General features: G+C 39.5%; 1 protein-coding gene across 2 annotated transcripts in view; it reads right to left on the bottom strand.

The window, feature by feature from the left end:
- Positions 1-4,005, bottom strand: part of DPY19L3 (dpy-19 like C-mannosyltransferase 3) — a 32,253-nt gene extending 28,248 nt beyond the window's left edge. The window contains exon 1 of one of the 2 annotated variants that reach the window (XM_063437457.1): positions 3,759-4,005. The gene's annotated coding sequence lies outside the window, so the exon portion shown is untranslated. The remainder of the gene's footprint in view (positions 1-3,758) is intronic. The other variant, XM_063437458.1, reaches the window with a different exon arrangement.
- Positions 4,006-12,975: the final 8,970 nt, after the last annotated feature.

The raw sequence follows: 12,975 nt of genomic DNA on the forward strand, positions 1-12,975 counted from the left end.
TTAATCCAATTAATGATGTTTATTTGTTATTATCTGATATTCAATGATGATGTCATTTTGCATTTAAAAAGGCCTGCATAACTGTTTTCCAACCAGATTGCATTAAATTTTCTGAAGTGCTTTTAACCTGAACTCCATGTGTCAGTGTGAGCTTACTTCTGCGTATACGCAATTTAATCATCTCAGATTTGGACAGGAACAGATAGACATTTAAACATATTTGTTTATTTCTAAATTAATCTACATCACTTCTACTCCCAGATCCCTAAGATATTGGACCATTCCTAAAATATCGGCTGAACTTAGGCTCAAGGGAATTCCCTTTCCAGCCACCGCCAGGAAAGCAGAACTTTATAAACTACTGACGACTCAGGCCTACGAACCAAGGCCCAGCACCAGTACACAAGGGCCTTCAGTTGGCTTTTCTGATTCCACCCAGGAAACTCTGGCGGCTATACTGGCCAATCTGCAATCCATTAACAGCAGGTTGCTGAAGGTGGAATCAGCCATAGCTACTCCAGGTGACTTAACAGCCCCAGCAGTCCCTACACCGGTAACCTCGACTGCTCTGACTGCCATACCCCTCATTTCCCCTCCCCCACCAGCCACTACCACTCCCACTCCCACTCCCCACACCTCACCAGCCCACTCTGTTCCGGCTTCTATCAAGAAAGATATTCTTGATGGAAAATACGTCAATTTAATGTCCCTCCTCATAGCCTCCCAAGACGTCTTAGAGAATAGAGCTTACAACTACGGGGACATTTCCGTAGTCTTAAGAGCCAGAGACCCACGTGTGAATAAAAAACTCACCATTCCACAGTTTGTTATCGCGTTCGGCACTTATCGCGATGTTATCTGCATGGTGTACCCTCATAGGAGAGAAGAGCTTGATTTATATATGCACAAGGTGGTTGATTTGGGCATCAAATATGGAGGGTCCTCATTTTACGATTACCACAAATCCGTTTCGGCCAAGGCAGCTACTCATCTGACACAATTCAATATCAGAATCGATTGGTGTCAGATAGATACTGAGTTATTCTGCCGTAATTTTGCTGGTCTGAGGCCCCCATCTTGTGTCTCTTGTGGTTCCACTTCACACTCCACCGATCTATGCCCTGGGGATGCAGACCCTTCCACGTCCACTTTTTCACCCCACCACTTCCTCACCCCACTCCCTAGACAGGAAGGTGTCCAGAGAGACAAGCTGGGCAGGCCCATCACCTTCTTGGGCAAGGCGCAGGTGTGCAATAACTTTAACACTGGCATATGCAGCTACAGCGCATGCAGGTTGTTGCACATCTGCTCCATATGTTTCAGAGCACACACCAAGTCCATGTGCCCAACCCGCCTGACACCGAACAAATAAGCTGGTTCCGCACACATTTAATTATACGTCGACACCACGTCCAGTCAATGGCACTTTCTCTTCGCAACCTTACTCATCTCGGGGTGCTGCTTACTTGCACACCAAGTAATAAAGTGTGATTTGACATTTTTGTATCCTTCTTTTCCTCCAGTTCATGGAATAGTTTCAGTCATACCAATGTATAATTGTGATGTAATTTGCCTACATTCTACTATTCCAGCATGTAGGGGTGCATGCTTAATCAATATAGATATATCTTAGACCTCATTCTCTACACCTCCTCTACTCAGCTGCTAACACTCTTTTATGCTCTTAAAATTACAGGTCTCCGGCCGGGCTCCCCCTCCGGCACACCTTCAATCAGCCAGGACGCCATCATTCCTACGGCTAACCCTGGTTTAAACAAACTATTACTCCACGCACCAAGCACTGTCTCCCAACACCACTATCTCTTACGCTAGGGCACTGACTATCTTTACCAAATTCACAGCCGAGTTTATGTCCATTTACACCTTAAACTCTCTTATAATACCATCAAACTCTACCTAACCGGAATACACCACCACATCCTCACTAACTTCCCTAACCACGCTCCTTTTCTGTCTTCCTACCACATTAAGAAAATCATGAAAGGTATTTTCAAGGTCTTAGTCTCTCCTAGTACGACTAGGCTACCAATAGACGGTCCAATATTCCGGCTCCTAAGCAAGTTATTGGACAAATCCCTGTTTGACCACAATACCAATTTAGTCATGAAATCTGCCATTTTTTTGGCCTTTTATGGGTTCCTCAGACCTAGAGAGTTCACAGTGGTACGTCAAGGAGACACAGTACGATGCCTCAAACTTTCTTACTAAAAGAGAGTAGACGACCATTTTGTACTCTCTTTGCATTCTACCAAGACTAATCACTCTGCCTATCCCACTATCATTCCCCTCTTTCCTACCGAGAATTTGTGGTGCCCTGTACATGTTCTGGATATGCTCCTGCTTTCTCACCTCACGCATTCACCAGATACTCCACTACTTATACTCCAAGGACACCCACTTACCAAAGCTAAATTTATGTCACACATCAGAATTGTATTGTCTAGGTTAGGCTACAACCCAGCCTCCTTCTCTGGTCACTCATTTTGCATCGGCGCAGCATCATCAGCCTCTAGCACTAACACCCCGGTACACATCATTAAGAGGCTGGGACGCGGGAAATCCTCAATATACAACTCCTACATCCCTCTTTTTGCCCTCTTTTTTACAGGCCTACTCGTACATTGGTTTCGGCACACCTCAACCAACTTTGCTCCTTCTCTACATTCTGTTAACACAATAGAGATTCCGAGCACAAGTTGAAAGGCAAATTGGCCTGAATTTGTGGGAGGAGTTATGACCTTATATAAACCCTACCCCCCTACTTACCTTTGCCGTTCAAGTTGTGTTGACCCCACCCACCTACACCCTCCTTTACACATTTCTCTTTGTGGGCCCTCTTTTTTACAGGCCTACTCGTACGTTGCTCCTTCTCTACATTCCATTTACATAATAGTGATTCCGAGCACAAATATATATATATATAAAAATGTGTGTGTGAATTACAGGATATGCTTATAGGGATTATATAAATTATACACAGAGTGGGATTATATGATTTATAAACGTACATCAACACACATTGCACTCTCAGTATATATACACACACACACACACGTACATCTCCTCACATTGCACTCTCAGTATATATATACATCTCCATTCATTGCACGCTCAGTGTATACACATCTCCATTCATTGCACGCTCAGTGTATATACATCTCCATTCATTGCACGCTCAGTGTATATACATCTCCATTCATTGCACGCTCAGTGTATGTGTGTGTATATATATATATATATATATATATATATATATATATATATATATATATATATATGCACACATACACACACACATTCATTGCACTCTCAGTGTATGTATCTCCATTTATTGCACTCTCAGTGTATATATCTCCATTTATTGCACTCTCAGTGTATATATCTCCATTTATTGCACTCTCAGTGTATATATCTCCATTTATTGCACTCTCAGTGTATATATCTCCATTTATTGCACTCTCAGTGTATGTGTATTTATATATCTCTCCACTCGTACTCTCAGTGTATATATATTGCACTCTGGGGGGGTGTATATATATATCTCCATTCATTGTACTCTCAGTGTATATATATTGCACTCTGGGGGGGGTGTATATATATCTCCACTCATTAAGCGTGCCTCCATTAGATGGGGTGTAAAACCCTCCCAATCTCCCCGGGGTATGTCTGGCTCCCTGCCCACAGTATACACTGATCCCGGCGCTGGATGTGGCTGGAGGTTAGTGCGGCCTACTCACCAGCGGGCTCTCCTGATTCCAGCCCGGGGACAGGGCGATAGAACGTCGGGCAGCGCGAGCTGCTTGCTCTGGTCCCCACTCTAGGCCCAGACCGCGGTATATCCCAGGCCCAGCGCCGTCGGAGGGGCCAGGCTGTCCGGTGGTGGGGAGCAGGAGGTGCCGGGGCAGTGAGAGCCGAGCCGGGGCCGGAGTCAGACAGCTCGGTGTGTGCTTACTGCGGGGGACTCCCTCCTGCCTGCCATACACTGCCTGGACCGGCAGGGCTCTTATTCTCAATACTGTTATAATTAATAGAATTTGCTCCTAGCCTTTACCATGGATCAGGGAGCTCACTTATACAATTACTACATGGTCTATAGATCAATCAGAGCTCCCAAGGGTCCCTGTTTACAAAAAAAAAAAAAACAGTCCCAATTTTTGGACCAAATCCCTCTGTCCCAGGAGCTCCATATTGTTGGTGTATCTGAGTGTAGAACAGAGCTCCACAGCAAAATTACTCCCAGCAATGTGTCTTTAAACTACAATAAATGTGTTTAGAAATCAGTCTTTGTAAATAGGACATATTGTCCTGGTTCTAAATTACATTTTATTTGCAATAAATTGTTATAAGTCACCTAAAATGTATTAGAACAGCTCCACTCACACTTCACTACCACCACTAAAATTAAAGGGACACTATAGGCACCCAGACCACTTCATCTTATTGAAGTGGTCTGGGTGCAGTGTTCCTGCCACTCATACCAGACAGCCACTAGAGGCGATTCCGGGCCTTTATGCGACATTTCGTCACCTGACGCTGGATTTCCTCGCGAGGACATCCAGCGTCCGGGAAAAACCCCAGAGAAAAAGCATTGATTCAATGTTTCCTGTGGGGTTGTCCTAATGCAATTGTGGTGCTCGCCGTGCATGCGCATTAGGTCCCCAAAGTTGGCGAAGGTGGGAATTCAGGGGTTCTACAGTGCTAGGAATTAATTTTTTGTAATCCTAGCATAAAGTTTCCCTTTAAAGTGTCCCTCTGTCCAATTGAAATGTTGGCAGGTAAGCTTTTACTGGAAAAATCTTTTTTTTTTTCTCTCACAGAGTTATACACTAAAATGTGAATGGTCAGCAATTCACATTGAATTTCACTTTTCTGGACAAGAGAGTTAAATGAACAGTTTGGGCACCATAAAAACTTCATCAAATTAAGTTGTTATGGTGCAGACTTACCTTTAGGGCTTAATTCGACCACGAATGGTGTAACTGCAAAGTTACCTCTCTAGCGCGGTTTCTTTCTGCCCCCTGCACATCCGCTTTCTCAAAATCTTCAGAACAGAATTCTGGGAGAGACGCTGGGCAGGGGCGATGGTGATGCTCAAAGCATTTCTCTTTTCAGACGGTTTTATGAACTGGGAGCATGATGAATTAGCTTTTGTATTACACAGCCATGTTACAGTGCTGCCGCGCAACCCATGCGTTACTTATTAAGGGTTAATAATTGTATAGGGATTCAGAAAATGATCCTTCCCGGTCTCAGAGATTTTACCTTTTAGCTGGTTTTACCTTAACATGGCAGATGAGCTTACACTTTTTTTTTTTTTATTTGACAACTTTTATTTTCCGTGAATCAGCAATAGGGGTACAGAAGAGAAGTAAGGGAAGGGTATCATAGAAACATTTTCACGTGCCATTGTTCACATCCTCCGCCTTTCGGCGGGATGAGCTTACACTTTAATTGCCATTGGAGTGATAATAAAAACGTTATTTAAATGTGCATATTTATTTATTTTTATTTGCAACATGTAATTAAATAGTCAGCTCGAAATATGTTACAGACTACGTAATCAATCCAAAGACAGAGTTGACCCAGAGTTTTCTACTTTTGTAATAAATGACAGTGTTCACTATACAAAACACAAATCGGAAACATTTCATAGCCTTGTAACAGTGCTGGACCGTAGGTAGGACTCTTAGAAAATTGTGTTGTATGACCAGAGTTCACTAGAAATGTTTGCAGACTGGTCCAACAGCATTTACTTGCCCCCCCCAATAAAGCCAATTGTACTTTAGAATAGTTTTTATTTTATTTTGGATGAGCCGCCATCAGGAGCTGACGGCCATTACTCATGTAAGGAACCCACATAGAACAGACAGCATTGCGGTACTTCAGGAGACCAGACCCATTAATAGACCGCACTGCCTGCCCCCTCTTATCCCCTGTGCGGCAGCGCTGGGAGGAAATAATGTCAGATCACTCCCTCCCAGAGCTCATGGAAGCCATGCAGCATGTTAGAGTAGCCAGGAGTTTGTACCTGCTGACGAAGCCAACCTCCAGCTCCAAATGTAGCTTAAAAAGTGGGTGGCTAAATAAAATATACTTCACGGTGGGGTGGGGTGGGGTGGGGGGGGAGTGTATATAGAAATGTGTGTGTGTAGATGGATGTGTGTTTAGCATTGTGTGTAGAGTACAGTAATGTATGTTCAGCAATGTAAATATGCGTAGTAGGGTGTTTGTTTATATGTATCAGTGCAATTGTGTGTTTAGTATTGTGTGTGTGCCTGGCAGTATGCATTGGGGTGTGTATGTCTGGCTGTGTACATCTGTGACTGTGTGTACCCCCATTGTGTCTTTATCATGTGAGATTGTCTGGAATGTATATCTGTGTATGTGCATCTATCTCTGTCTGATAGTCTGTGTAATGAGGCACGGCTTGTAAGGAGCCCCAAGGATTTTCATGGCGGCCTTGTTTATTGGGATTACTGAAGTCAGGGAACTGCTACATCTCTTCCTCTAATGCCAAATATGCACAGGATTGTCATTAGCTAGCCTGGAACTCTTGTTTTGGGCAGGATAATGACACCCCAATGGCGCAGCCAAAGGTTGAATAACACCTTCGCAAATGAGGGGTTCAATTCTGCATGCGAAATGCTTCACATACAGAAGTGAAGTGGTTATGGTGCATGGAGAAACCCTTTAAGAACTGATTTGTGCCAATAACACATTGCACCAGTCTACCGTAACTTACAATCTAATAGCATTTAATAATTGAATTTAGAGAAGAGATGGTTACCCTTCAATTATCCTGTAGAAATTCCTCAGGGATTTAAACCACTGAATAGAAATTTAAAATCACCATAATTCGGGTTATCCTTAATTCATGCAATGCTCCATTTTCTTTTAAATGTGAATTAAACATTTAGCAATTGACCTCCAATCAAGTTCAGTCCTGGCACAGCTAGGGCACATATTGCACAGGAGGAAAAATAAAAAATATTCAGTGGTGTTCACTAACGTGAGGATTGCAGGGAACTCAAAGTGATTTTTTTTTTAAATAAAAAGGCCAAAATGGCCAAATTGACTTAAGAGATTTTTTTTCAAAAATTTCCTAATTTGGCCTAAATTTTAAAATTCACATTGCACTTACTTTGAACCCTTATTGTCTCTGCCTCTCTTATCTCTAAGCTCTCACCATACGTTGAGAAAAAGGCAGATTTTATATTAATGTTTGATAGGGAGCTAACATGTGAATACTCTAGGGTAGCAGTAAAAACAGAAGTGTGGATTTATACAGTAAATTTAATTTTCAAATTTCCCAAACACATATTTGTGAAATATAGAGATATAGAAATGTACGAATTTATGGAATATGACAGTCCCCTTTAATAAAAGGAATGTCCAGAATTCGATACATAAAACGGATTACGTTTATGTCTAATTAGTGGCTGGATTAATATTCTTTTATTAAAGCCATCTTACATGTGCTTTGATGAAAAGGTATGATAGCTAAATGTCCTAAAAATCTAGCAAAACAGGACAGATGATGCCAATCGACTCATCACTCAGATAGTGATGCCCGTGTATCCGGGCATCATGCTCGTGAATCCAAATGGCAAGGTTTTGGCCGTTAAATACCAATATCAAGTTCATCTTTTAAAAATAAAGATACTACATCTGCAAAGTAATGCCCCAGGCAAACATTATTTGATAAGGGTTAGCCATTAAATTAATACTGCTAACCCAAGTAACTATGTATTGCCAGTTGGCACAAGTACGTCTGTCAACTTCAGTTTATCTTCCAGTGTGTGATGCCAGTAATAGCAACCCAGGTTATATCTGCACACTATTAGCTAAAATGCTTAGAATAGAGTTGGGTCTCTGGTCTGTTAAATTGTAATTAGACCAGTTACCGTTATTTGTGCCAAACTGCAATTGGCAACAACATACCTAATATTTACATGCTGGTATTGTAATTTCCATATTTCATCCAATGGGCTACAGGAGTATATGGAGAGAGCGAGAGAGACGGGGGGAAGACAGAGGGGAGAGAGCGCGCGAGAGGGAGAGAGAGAAAATAAAATTAAAATGCATACTTTTTGATAGCAATGTACTTTATATACTTATGATCTGAGTTTTACATGCTAATAAATCTCATTGCCACTTATTTTCGGAAAATGGTGCCAAATTACCAGACGGACTGCATTGAAAATACGGTTTAAAAATAACGCGCACACAGTTTTTTTTTCTTAAAAAGTGTTTATTACCAAAATACAATATGAAAGTCAATATGTGACATACTTTGTAAAGCAAAATAAATTATTCTAAACAATTTACAGTATTTGAAACATAGTAAGTACTACATAGATTGCCCCATTCAGAGCCTTCCCAGGTCGTATCCAGTCCTTCATGTATGGCATGCAAAGCTCACATGGATGAGGCATTTCTATAAACTCATGGGACTGCCTACTGTCTAGAAAGGTCAGTTTACGCATAATACTTTGGCTGTTTTTGTAGTGTTACACAGGTTTTTTTTTTCTTGTTTAATATATATTTTTGTTTTCTTTAGAGAGCACCACAGGATTACTGAAACACATTAATGTGAAACAGAAGTTATCAATAAACACTAACAAGGTAATTTTGTTCCATTAAGAAAATGAGGTGGGGTGACAAAAAAAAACAAAGAAAAGCATAATGTGATACCTATACACTGCCTGAAACCCATTTGGTTATTCACACATTTTGTAATTTCGCACTATTTGGCTACTGTCCAGTTATCAGCCAAATTTCTAAATACATTTGCTAATTAGGCTATTTCACACACTGCAAAAAGTATTCTCTTAATTCATTTTATCCCTGACAAAGACCTGGGAAAATGCCCGGTCCTAAAGCTGCCCAAACACTACCCTAACTCCGATTTTACCATAGCAGTGTTTTTTTCTCAAACATGGACTATTTCGCGCCCGATCCGTTAGCATTTTACTACCGTTCTGCTGGAGTTATTTTCAAATGTAGCTCACTGTTGCCATGAGACCCGTTTGAAAATAGCTGGGAACCCTTTGGCTAAAAGCAGTTTTAATTCAGTCAACAGAGAATACAGCGAACCTCAAGAGGATTTTTATCAAGCAAAGTGAAATTCCATCAAATTAAATTGGCAGAATTTGCTAAAATAATATTCGGCGCTAAGTGAACAAACCTCTGTACAATCCGGTGCAATGCTTCCTTTCTCCCCTACAGGGCCAATTAAAGCTTATATCGGTCATGTTATTGTTTTGTGTATAACAAAATTCTTCTCTTTACTTGGTCAAGAACATGGTTTTTATGCCATGTTTTGTAGCCCTACTCTTGTTACAGTTATGCAAATTTACAATCTATTTATACGTATAGCCCTTCTTCCAGTAAGTTATAAAACTTATACATTCCAAGGGTTTAAGCCCTTCTCCTCCACACAACCTACTATGTTTAGCTTGACTGTTGGCAAGCATCAATCAAGTTCCACAATTAATTGAGAAAGCCAATTAACACAGGATAGTGCGATCAGGAAGGGAATCCTGCGATGTTTGAAAAAAATAAAAAAAAATATTAAAAATAATAAAAATTTAAAAAATTAAATAAAAAAAAATATATGTATATATACACACTAAAGCCTACACTAGCGTAACAGCAACTTGAAGTCTGGACACACTGGAAAATAATATGATACACAAAGAGAAAGGAGAAAAATATGCAACATGACATGTATACTTTGAGATGGAGCAACAGTTAAATAGTCCAGTGTCTTCATTCATCTTAAAGTTTTAACTCCCATGATTCTTTCAATGAAACATAGCCAGGGAATCATGGGAGTTGTAGTTCAGCAACATCTGGGGAGGCCCGAAGGTTGGACAGTTTTTCCCAACACAATCTGTATCTCTTTCTTATAACTCTACAACCACACTGAAGACAGTTTTGATTAAAATCCCTTTAACATGTAAGAATGTCCCTATGTCCCTTCTCTGCATGAATTTAGGGAAGTCATTTCGAAATAAGTCCTTAAACAAAGTCATATGGATTCAAACAGGTATATAAAGCCAATAACGTGTGTCCCAAAGGGCTAGCTTGGGCACCTGAGATGCTCGTTCTTCTTGTGGCTCAGGCAATCTTTTTACTGACAGAAGGGACTATCGGATCAATGTACTGCAGGTAACTTAAGAGTAAGCATTGGCGCTACATTAGTTGGAGGATGAAACGGTTAGTGATATTTGGCATAAAACTATTGTTCATATATAAAACAAAATAAAACCTTTCTATATGACTGTCAGACTCTGCTTTGAAAGGGATTATCACATACGACGATTACTCATATAGGCACAAATGGAAAATATTAGTCTTAATATGTAAAACTATTTAATTCCAGAAAAGCTAGTCTTATAAATGGACCAATGTCACAAACCGTACAGTAAAGAATAGTTGGCCAAACAGAACCTAAAACCAAAAGCTTTTAAATGTGTCTCCATCAGTGTCTTATCAAATGAACCAGGTCTCATGCAATAAAACCCAGACATTCTGCACAAGACAGAGAGGTAAAAGTATGGTAAACAATGAACAAGAACTCGTAGCTTAGATATAATTACGGTCGCCTTAGCCTTTTACTAACAAACGATGGAACGAAATGTCTAGGACCTCTAATGAGAATACAAAGTACAAGTCCCCTTTGTAATTCTCTAAGTAAAAAAGACATACTAAGAAGAGCTCCACAGGTCTCAATCTCCTACACAGACCTCAGCAGAAAAACAAGTTAACTATACCTCGGATTGGGTCAGTTCAAGCAACAGATTTTTGATTTTGTTTTAACTTCAGTATAGCCTTAACGTTTAACTCATAACAATGCAGTAACTGATTGCAGACATTTCAGCATGTTATTAACACGTTTGTTTACATAACTATGCATCCTGTAGTCCTCTCAACATACCTGTCTAGATCTATGCGCACAGCGAACTCCCTATTGTTGTGGATGCTTTGCCTAGCTTAAAACTAAACCATTTAATTGTATATCCAACGTATAGTTTAAACGTGAATAACCTCCATATACTTATTTTAAAAAAAAGTGCACGGATTTCTGTTAACCCCAATGTTAAAATGTTGATACTCAGCGTGCGGAATGCTGTTGGGGCACCACACGCCTGCTGTTATGGTCTTTAAATGCACTGCAAAAATAAAGAATTAAAAAAAAAAAACTATACCTCGGATTTGTTCAGACAGCTTAAATTAAGAAAAGTTAAATAGAACTCATTTATACGTATTGAAGCTTTGTGTGTTTTGTTTTCATTTTTTTTAATGGACGTCTTACCAATACTAACATAAGTAATCCATAAAAAGCGCGTCACTCGGTACATATTTGCACGCAACGAGAATTTACAAAATTCTGCAAGGCAGAGCAGAATGGCAAGCACATTTCTGAATATTGACAGCAATCGCGCAGTTGTAGAACCTGAAATAGTAAAACGCATTTTACTAGCAAAAAAAAAAAAAAAAATTGCAATATATTATAAATAAGCAACTTGAGGTCTCAGGCTTTAATATCCGCTGTCCTTTACATAACAGTTCAATATTAGGTGGTACCCACACCGTTGACCTCAACTAAAGCACATGGGGTCAGTCCAGTACAAGCATACAGGGTTGCTTACCATTGGCTCTTTTTTTGTTATACTAAACCTCCCATAATTTCTTTGCCGAACACTGGCAGGAAATTTTTGGAAAATCCTAGATAGCTCTGGGCTTCCCAAAAAATGGATATTTATGTTCCAAAGCTATAAAAAAATTTTTTAAATAGTACCACGTGTTATGTCATCGTTCCTTGGCAGGAACAAATGCTTAATATAAGTCACTAAAGCAGCTTCAGCACATAAGCTATGTTCTTTAATCTTGCCTATGGACGTAGCACCAAGGAGAATACATACCCACCATATCTCCAACGAGGATTACATCGTCAAATAATACATATAAATACCGAATAATAAATATAACAAAAACTACACACCTTGTATCACGCTAAAAAAATATATATATCTCAAGAGAACTATACAAATACACATGCTATATATAAAAAAAAATGAATGGAGACTATTTTTTTTTTTCTTTTTTTATATGGTCACCGAATTCATTTTCATAAACTGGGCAAATAATACCATGTTTTAAGCACTTTTGTTTAAACAGCACAATATTAAATATCAACAGAATACATGGCATTTTATTGTTGGTATATATATATAAAAAAAATCACAAGGGACTTGGCTTCCCCCTCCTTCAGAAGAGTCATTTTAATTTTTAAATATTCAAATTCCTTTCAGAAAATTTGAATTAAGAAGTGCTCTGGAATAAGACATGGTTTAGTTCAAATAAATGCCAATGTAATCTACAATAGAGATTTTAGTATGAACGGTCAAAATCTCTGATGACCACAAAGCTATGGGGATGGGGGAGAAAGAAAAAAAAAGTTTACAAAAAAGGGGAACTATGTAATATCTACATATGCTCGTTACTTAATGGCCACTCTTGTGAATGCACATGTAAAAGTGTTTTCCTGTAAGCAGAGTCATTGCCCCCACTCACACAGTTTCGCTTGAAGCTAAGTTAATCAATATACAAAGGTCGTAGGTAGACGGCACCTGCTGAAGGTCAGTCCTTTAATACATTAAGCCACGCTAAGTGAGAAGTGCATTTATAAATTGTGCTGTATATAGAGGTAATAGCTACATTTTTGTAACCAAGCACAGGATTTGTCAGTTATACAAGTGCTTTGTAAATGTGGAGGAACTTGATAAAGCAAAATAAGGTTGGAATTTGAGAGCAGAATTAAATCAGCCCAGAATTAAATCAACCACTGAATGCTTATTTGTGGTTTGGGAAAATTCTGGTTCTCTCATAAATCTCAAACTTAAAAAGACAACTACAAATAATTTAACTACTTAAAAAAAAAAATAA

The sequence above is a fragment of the Pelobates fuscus genome, chromosome 12, assembly GCF_036172605.1.
Source record: "Pelobates fuscus isolate aPelFus1 chromosome 12, aPelFus1.pri, whole genome shotgun sequence".
Taxonomy (NCBI): Eukaryota; Metazoa; Chordata; class Amphibia; order Anura; family Pelobatidae; genus Pelobates; species Pelobates fuscus.